This window comes from Somniosus microcephalus, unplaced genomic scaffold (genome assembly GCF_052327205.1).
Source record: "Somniosus microcephalus isolate GS21.2 unplaced genomic scaffold, FLI_Smic_1.0 unresolved_chr4, whole genome shotgun sequence".
Lineage (NCBI taxonomy): Eukaryota > Metazoa > Chordata > Chondrichthyes > Squaliformes > Somniosidae > Somniosus > Somniosus microcephalus.
The window spans coordinates 11,233,007-11,242,040 of NW_028225182.1; the positions used below are offsets into that span (position 1 = coordinate 11,233,007).

Sequence of the window (9,034 nt, forward strand, 5' to 3'; positions counted from 1 at the left end):
GTTGTGCACACACACAGAACACTACGGTTTCGCTCGCTCACTTCCGTTTCCAGCCCTGACCGTGCAGACAGCCCCTCTCAAAGTTGCACATTCCGGCTGCTTTCAGTTGAATTGTGAAAGATTATTCAAGGATCCTGCAGCTTTACCTCGGTTCACAACAGCAGATCTAAGCCCCGTTTCTGCAAACTACAAACCATGTTTTCCAGAATTCCAAGGTGTATACGGAACTCAACCATTAAAATTCCCTTCATTAACCTCAGGGGTTCAGGTAATTTTCTATGATTCTATAACAAGTTATTAAAGTTTGACTGTCATCCGGTATACATGTTAGCAATTCCTGCAGTGTGCAACAAAATGTTGTGGGTTGAATAATGATAATAGAAACAATTATGAAGTGTCTCACAGACTTCAATGATTCCTTAATACCGTTGGTTGACTAAAAGCTATCAATCGCAGGTTAAAATGAGCAATTCATGATGCATCTTTGAAAGAGCTATCCAATCAGTCCCACTCCGCTGCTCTTCCCCCATAGCCCTGCTGACACTCCTGCCAGTGGACACTGTTTCCCCCATAATTTTGATCACCTCTATTAAATCTCCCCTGACCAGTGATTAATGGAGTTCAACGTGGGCAAGTATCAGATCATCCACTTGGGGCCGAGCAAAGATCGGTCAGTGTGTGGTCTGAAAACATCATGTGAGAGAATAGGTTTTTTCTGTGAAGTAGCCGGTCCCGTTTAATTTTACAAATGTTGCCCCAGATCGCTGCTCTCTCAAGCAATGAACATTTTAAACCATTCTCCTAAAATGCAATGTGTAAAATGAGATATGAGTTATCAGTTCAGGAGATGCAAAGAGCAAAATAAATGAATGAAGTTTCGACTGTCCCTCAATAATCATATTACCATGTCTTTCATTCTGCAAAATAAAGTTACCGGTTAATTAATGGAGATTAAAGCAGTTCTTATTTATTCACATTAGATGCATGTAATTAATTTAATAAAATTACATCGCATTCATGAATAAGAAACGGTGATATCAAAATTTCTTCCGTAACCGTGAATCGAACCCAGCCTGCAACACTGATAGGAATAAATTATTGAATCATTTAATGGTGCCTCGAAAAATATCACACTACTAAATTAAAATCACTGCTATAATGTGTTTCGGTGTTGAAGGGGATTGAAAAAAGCCCAGACTGCGCCCGCGGTGAGACAGAGTTCGAACTTACAAAGAAGTTGGTGCTGCGAAGTAACCGCTGAGCGAAAGCTGACACCGATTAAAGGACGAGAAACCGCTCAATATAAAGGATGAGCTCACAAACGTTAATTTCTGTATTCTGTGTAAAAGGACTCCCAAATCCTTGAATATACTCAATGACTGAGCATCCACTGCCCTCTGAGGTTGAGAATTGCAAAGATTCACAAGCCTCTGAGTGAAGAAATGTCTCCTCATCTGACTCTCAAATGGCCGGCCCCTTATCCTGAGACTCTGCCTCCTAGTTCTAGACTCTCCAGCAAGGGGAAACAACCTCTCAGCTTCTACCCTTTCAAGCCCTCCATGAAAATTGTACCTTTCAATGAGAACTCCTCTCGTTCTTCTAAACTCCAGAGTTTATAGGCCCAATCTACTCAATCTCTCCTCATAGGACAATCCTATCATCATTGAAAACAATCAGGTTTGATTCCCAGTCAGGGATTTGAGTTCTGACAAAGACAATTGAAGTCTGTGAGAATCTTAATAATTGTATTAAAACCAACAAAAATGTGTGTTGCACACTGAAGGAAATTGTAACATGTTTGCTGGGTGGCAGTCAAACTTTAAAAACTTTTTTCATAGATTCATAGATTTATAGCAAAAGGCGACAGCTTGATATAGCGTTTTCGTAGTGTAGTGGTTATCATGTTCGCCTAACACGCGAAAGGTCCCCGGTTCGAAACCGGGCGGAAACATTTTGTAAATCATGTTCATTTAAATCGTAGAAAAAAGGATCAATTCGCCTTTGTTATGCAATGTAACAAAGTCCTGTTGCATTTGTGTTATTCTGTACAGTTGTGCACACACACAGAACACTACGGTTTCGCTCGCTCAATTCCGTTTCCAGCCCTGACCGTGCAGACAGCCCCTCTCAAAGTTGCACATTCCGGCTGCTTTCAGTTGAATTGTGAAAGATTATTCAAGGATCCTGCAGCTTTACCTCGGTTCACAACAGCAGATCTAAGCCCCGTTTCTGCAAACTGCAAACCATGTTTTCCAGAATTCCAAGGTGTATACGGAACTCAACCATTAAAATTCCCTTAATTAACCACAGGGGTTCAGGCAATTTTCTATGATTCTATAAAAAGTTATTGAAGTTTGACTGTCATGTTAGCAATTCCTGCAGTGTGCAACAAAATGTTGTGGGTTGATTAATGATAATAGAAACAATTATGAAGTGTCTCACAGACTTCAATGATCCCTTAATACCGTTGGTTAACTAAAATCTATCAACATACACTTAAAATTCGTTTAGGTAAATTTTTCAAGGTTTAAAATTTTAAGTTTTATATTTATATTTCAAAACATTCAATTTGAATTTTAAATCATAGATTCATAGAATCATAGATTGATACGGCACAGAAGGAGCCCATGCAGCCCATTGAGTCTGCGCTGGCACTTTGAAAGAGCTCTTCAAATAATCCCACTCCCCTGATGTTTCACACAGAATCACACAGAAACCCCACAATGCAGATAGAGGCCATTTCGGCCCATCGAGCCTGCACCGACACATGTCCCACCCGATTCCCGTAACCCCTACAGGAACACATATCCCATCCTATCCCCGTAACCCCACGTATTTAATCCCCCTAACACTAAGGGTCAATTTATCATAGCCAATCAACCTAACCTGCACACCTGCAAATTTCTCCTTTACAATTATTTATTCAATTCTCTTTTGAAAGTTACTATTGTGTCTGCTCCACCGCCCTTTCAGGCAGCGCATTCCCGATCACAACAACTGGCTGCGGTAAAAAAAACTCCTCATCTCCCCTCTGGTACCTTTTGCCGGTTAGGTTCAATCGGTGTCCTCCAGTTACCGACCCTCCTGCCACTGGAAACAGGTTCTCCTTATTTACTCTTATCAAAACATCTTGTAAATTTACAAACCTCGATTAAATTTCCTCTTAATCTTCTGCGGAAAAACAATTGCAGCTTCTCAGTCGCTCAACATAACTGAAGTCAACTCATCCCTGGGGCCACTCGCTCTTTGTGCTTGTCTCTCTTTTTTGTCTCTATCTGTCACTCTCTTTGTCCCTGCCTCTCTCTTTGTCCCTGTCTCTCTCTTTGTCTCTGCCTCTCTCTTTGTGCCTGTCACTCTCTTTGTCTCTGCCTCCCTCTTTGTCCCTGTCTCTCTATCTGTCTGTCTGTCTCTTTCTCACTCTGTTCACAGTTAGCTTCCAGTTCTGATCAAACAGTGCAAGTTTCAGTTCCACGTTAGTACAGTGGTGAGTATCCCTGCCTGTCACGCGGGTGACAGGGGTTCAACTCCCCGACGGGCAGGTTTTTTTTTTAACAACCCTAATTTTTTAATTTCTTCCAAGTCCTTGAAATGCTCCTTGGAAAAGTTGAACTGAAAAAGTTCAAGTGAAATAATTTTAAAAGATTTACTGACATAAGAAGAACTGTATAAAAACTTCCTGCACCTGTTCCTCGTTGGAATCGTGCTCTCCCTCTATTTCCCACTCACTGTTGTGTGGGGCAGAGAGGAGTCATAACGGCACAGAATGAGACCATTGAATGCTTAATTAAATTCATTTATTTTGAACATGTGACCATTTATTCTTTCTTCCGTGGTGTGAAATGTTATTCATTTGGAGATTTCTATTATGCTTATGGGATTCCGTACATAAAGCATCATAGGAATCCCCTGTGTGATTCGTTGGCCTGGCCAACGGGTGCTGCCGAACCGTGAGTGCCAATGGTATCCGTGGGCCTTTATGCTTGCGTACGCCAGCAGGCCCAAGACCGCAAGAGTGCGAAGCTCCGGAGACACCAGTTAATTGGGATTTGTTTCTCGGTTCGGAGGCGTAAGCCGGCGCCAAACCTCGGATCGCAATTTCAAGGCCCATCGTATTTTAGGAGGCTGGTTTTAAATGTTTATTACTTACGACATCAGGAATCTGGGGAAAATTTTGTTCAATATAACCGGGCCGGTTTTTGCGCAGAATAAAAATGTTCCACTCGAACATATCCACCCGGGCTCGATTTGGGAACTGTTCATGTAGGAGGCGAACATGATCGTCGCTGCACTACCGAAACCGGAGCGTTAGTGTCCACGGAAAAGCGAATCAGCAGTGAGCATAACATCTGATGGTGATCATTTTCAGATTCAATGCAGTCAGCCATTGAATAAAGTGAATAATTTTACAGTGAAAAGATTTGGAAGTATTACTCGCATCTGTGCCTTTAGTTAAAGTTTGTGGCGTCTGACTCCCGCTCATGTCTCTGAATAAGAAAGGAGAGGCTTGACATTGACCAGACTGCACTGCGCCTGGTGTTTGTGAACTCATCCTTTATATTGAACGGTTTCTCATTCATTGACCGGCGTCAGCATCAGCTCAGCGATTACTTCGCACCACCAACTTAATTGTAAGCTCGAAACTCTCTCACCGCGGGCGTTGCATAGTGATTTTATCGTCATTTTCAATCCCCTTCTTCTGCACCGAAACAAATTGTTGCCGTGATTTTAAAACAATGCTGCGTGATTCAAAGCGATCACCTTTAAATGATTCAGAAAACCAGTCCTTTCACCTCCGTAACACGGGATCGATTCCTGGTAAGAAAAGTAACTTTTATAACACAGTTTTAAAATCAAAATCTGATGAAATTGACTACATTCAGCTGATGCGAAAATTTAGAATTGTTTTAATTACCTTTAATTAACCGATAACTTTCTTTTGCAGAATGAATGAATTAATAGCTTTGCACCATTTAAAAAATATTCTGTTTGTCTATTCTTCCTACCACAGTGAATATCCTCACATTTCCCTACATTATGCTCCGTCTGCCGCCTCATTGCCCGCCCAATCACTTAATCGGTCTATATCCCATTGTAGGCTCTTTGTGTCCTCACAGCTTACTTTCCCACCTAGCTTTGTATCATCAGAAAACTTGGATACATTACACTCTGTCCCTTCATCTAAGTCAGTAATATAGACTGTAAATAGCTGAAGCATGCGCACTTGATCCTTGCGGCACTCGACTAGTTACAGCCTGCCAATCTGAAAATGACCCTTTTATCCCTAATCTCTGTTTTCTGTCCGTTAACCAATCCTCTATTCTTGCTAATACATTACCGCCAGTCCCATGAGCCCTTATCTTGTGTAACAACCTGTTACGTGGCGCCTTATCGAATGCCTTTTGGAAATCCAAATATGCTGCCTCCACTGGTTCCCCTTATAGTTCCAATTAATGCCTGAAGCAGAACATCCCGTTGTGCCAATGGAGCCTGTTTGTCGGACAAGGCTACATGTAAGGAAGGAGTGTGGTAAGGAGATAAGTGAAGTGATACTTTGGTAACAAGGTCGGGTAATAAAAATAAAAGTGCTGGAAACACTCAGCAGGTCAGGCAGCATCTGTGGAGAGAGAAGCAGAGTTAACGTTTCAGGTCGAAAATCTTCCATCAGAAGGTGGCCAGTTGTGTTAGGTTACACTATTAAACGTGCAAATTGTCACGTAGTAGAGGTAAGGAAAATATATCAAAAGTTTGGAACAGATAATTTAGAATTCGATAAAGGTTTGAGCAACTTGTATATCGAACTCGGAACTATAAAGTGTTGGAGTTCCTCGGCTAAAATTCGCAAAGATTTGTTTAAAAGCTGTTGTTAATTATACTTCTAATTGTTGCAGGATTAATAAATCTGACATTTATTGTTGCGAACACTTTTACTGCTCTGCGCGTTTCCCAGCTGTGCTCGGAGCGCCGTCCCCTTCAGTCCATCGCTCACAGGGTCTGTTCCATTCAGCGTTTCTATTCTCTGGACCTTCGTGAAATTTCATAGATTGAAAGCGACGCGTCTCAACCCCGAGCTCGTCACCGACTCGCTAACCGCTGCACAGCGACCACACTCTGCTCCCGTGAGATGGAGGCCCAGGAGCTGTTTCAAGCTCGAGTGCAGTTACAAGCAGAACTCATTCAAACAAAGTCCAAGTCATTGAGGCGCCTAATTCTTTGCACCTTCCCAGCGTGTTGAGATTCATGTGGGGGTGATTTGGGCACGCCTTTCCCCACATTGCAACACTTCAAACGTACTTCAATGGTTATAAAGCGCTTTGGGACGTCCTGAGTTCGTGAAAAGCTCTGTATCAATGCCAATGTTTTTTTTTGCAGAAGTTCGAACAGCAAGTTCATAATTCGCGGGCAAAATAAATGCTCGTCCGGGATTTAAACCGGGGACCTCTCGCAAGTTTCAACCAATAACCCCGAAGCGAGAATCATACCTCTAAAGCAACGAACCAACTGATAGATAATACTGGAAATAAGAGCTAACCATTGTAAAACCATTTTTTCTGTGTGGTTTTACTTGATGATCAGAGCACTTGAGACCGAGACAATGACTTTGCCTTTTGGACCTGTCTTCTCAAGCGCCGCCCGGTCCCAGACCTACAGTTCATTAACTGTGGTTCAGATATTGGATGGGATAAAAATTGATAAAGAGGAGGTACTAGAAAGGCTGGCTGTAAACCTTTTGTTTATATTCTCTTCTGGACGCCGGTTTGCTGCAGCTCTCTTTTTCCCATAACATACTGAAAACCAAGGAGCCGACTGGTTAAATGTAGTGGAGATAAGAGGTTACTATTGTAAAAACCATTTTGTGTATATGGCTATTCTTGATGAGCAGAGCACTTGAAACCGAGACAGTGACTTTGCCTTTTGGACCTGCTTTCTGAAGCGCCGCCCGGTCCCAGACCTACAGTTATTGAGCTGTGGTTGAGATATTGGATGTGATAACAATTGTTAAAGAGGAGGTACCAGGAAAGCTGGCTATATTTATGTCCATAAGTCAGCAGGACCAGATGAAATGCATCCTAGGATGCTCAGGGAAGCACAGGTGGAAATTGTGAAGTTACTGGCCAGAATCTTCCAATACTCATTGGATACGGCGGTGGTGCCAGACGTCTGGAGAATTGCAAATGTTACACCCTTGTTCAAAAAGGAGTATAAGGCTCAACCCAGCAACTACAGGCCAGTCAGCTTAACGTCCGTAGTCAGGAAGCTTTTAGACAGGATAATCCTGGACAAAATGACCGGTCACTTGGACAAGTATGGATGAATTAAGGAAAGTCTGCACGGATTTGTTAAAGGCAAATCTTCTTTTACCAACTTGATTAAATTATTTGATGAGGTGAAAGAAAGGGTTGATGAGGGAAATGCGGTTGATGTGGTGAACATGGGCTTCCAAAAGGCACTTGATAAAATGCCGCATAACAGGCTTGCCAGCAAAGTTGAAGCCCATGGAATAAGAGGGACAGTGGCAGCATGGATGTGAAATTGGCTAAGAAACAGGAAACAGAGTAGCGGTGAACGGTTATTTCTCTGACTGGAGGAAGGTGTTCCCCAGGGGTCGGCATTAGGACCACGGCCCATCTTGACATATATTAATTATTTGGAGTTAGGTGTCCAGGGCACAATTTCAAAATTTGCTGATAATACAAAACTTGGAAGTATAGTGAGCAGTGAGGAGTGTAGTGATAGACTCCAAGTGGACATGGACAGGCTGGTGGAATGGGCGGACAGGTGGCAGATGAAGTTAGATGCAGAAAACTGTGAAGTGATACATTTTGGTTGGAAGAATGAGGAGAGGCAATATAAATTAAAGGATACATTTCCAAAGTGGGTGCAGGAACAGAGAGACCTGGGGGTATATGTGCACAAATCATTGAAGGTGGCAGGACAGGTTGAGAAATCAGTTTAAAAAGCTTATGGAACCCGGGGCTTTACAAATAGAGGCATAGAGCGCAAAATCAAGGAAGTTATGATGAACCTTTATAAAACACTGGTTCGGCCACAACTGCAGTATTCATGTTCCAGAAAATGTTATTCTGTGCAATAACCGGTCCTGTTAAAAAGAACAAAAGTTGCACAAGACTCCTGGTGACATAAGCAATGAACATTTTAAACCAGACTCCTGAAATACATTGGCCTGGAAATTGCGATCGGGGGCTCGCCACCGGCTAAGGCCTCGGAATCGAAAAACAAATCCAAATTACCTGGTGTCTCCGGAGCTTCGGACTCTTGCCGCCCTGGGCCTGCTGGCGTCCGCCTGCATAAAGGCCCACGGATCCCAGGGGCGCACACGGTTCGCAAGCATCCCTAAGATCACATGGGCCAGACAAACCAATCAAAAAGGGGGGTTCCTATGAGGGTAATGGAGATTCCATTTATGTACAGAAACCCCATAACATAGTCGACATCTCCAAATAAATAACATTTCACACCACGGAAATAAAAATAAATGATGACTTGTTCAAACTTAATGAAATTAATTAAACATTTAAAATACAATTTTTAATTTTATGAAATATATATTTGAACATTTTAAAGCAGTCCAGAGTTTACCTAAACTAATTTAAAATGTATGTATTTGTATATCATTAAAAAAAAATATTTTAACATTTATTTTCACCCGTGCACTGGCAAAAGAAGGTCTTACGCCTGCTATTAGGCTGGATAGCTCTTTCGACCAACTTGGACACGAAGGGCCGAATGGCCTCTTTCTGTGCCGTAAATTTCTATGATTCTATTACCAGGTGTAAGGGTTTCCTGGGCATCCGTTGGCAGTAGTTAGACCAAATCTGCACCAGCAAAAGTGATGTTGTAGCGGATGCGGTGGCTCTGTCCAAGCGAAACTTGACAGATCACAAGTTCTGGGCTTTCGGGCGTGCGGAAACCTGGAACTTGCGGGGTGGTTCTGATGGCGTACGAGAGCCTACGCTGTGCATTCGCTGTCGGAAGCACCGTAAAATCCGGGCCATGGTGTAAAATGAGATATGCA

At 42.5% G+C, this 9,034-nt stretch overlaps 1 non-coding gene across 1 annotated transcript; it reads left to right on the forward strand.

The window, feature by feature from the left end:
• Positions 1–1,878: 1,878 nt before the first annotated feature.
• trnav-aac (transfer RNA valine (anticodon AAC)) lies at positions 1,879–1,951 on the forward strand. Its single transcript has one exon. It is a non-coding gene; the product is annotated as a tRNA-Val (tRNA).
• Positions 1,952–9,034: the final 7,083 nt, after the last annotated feature.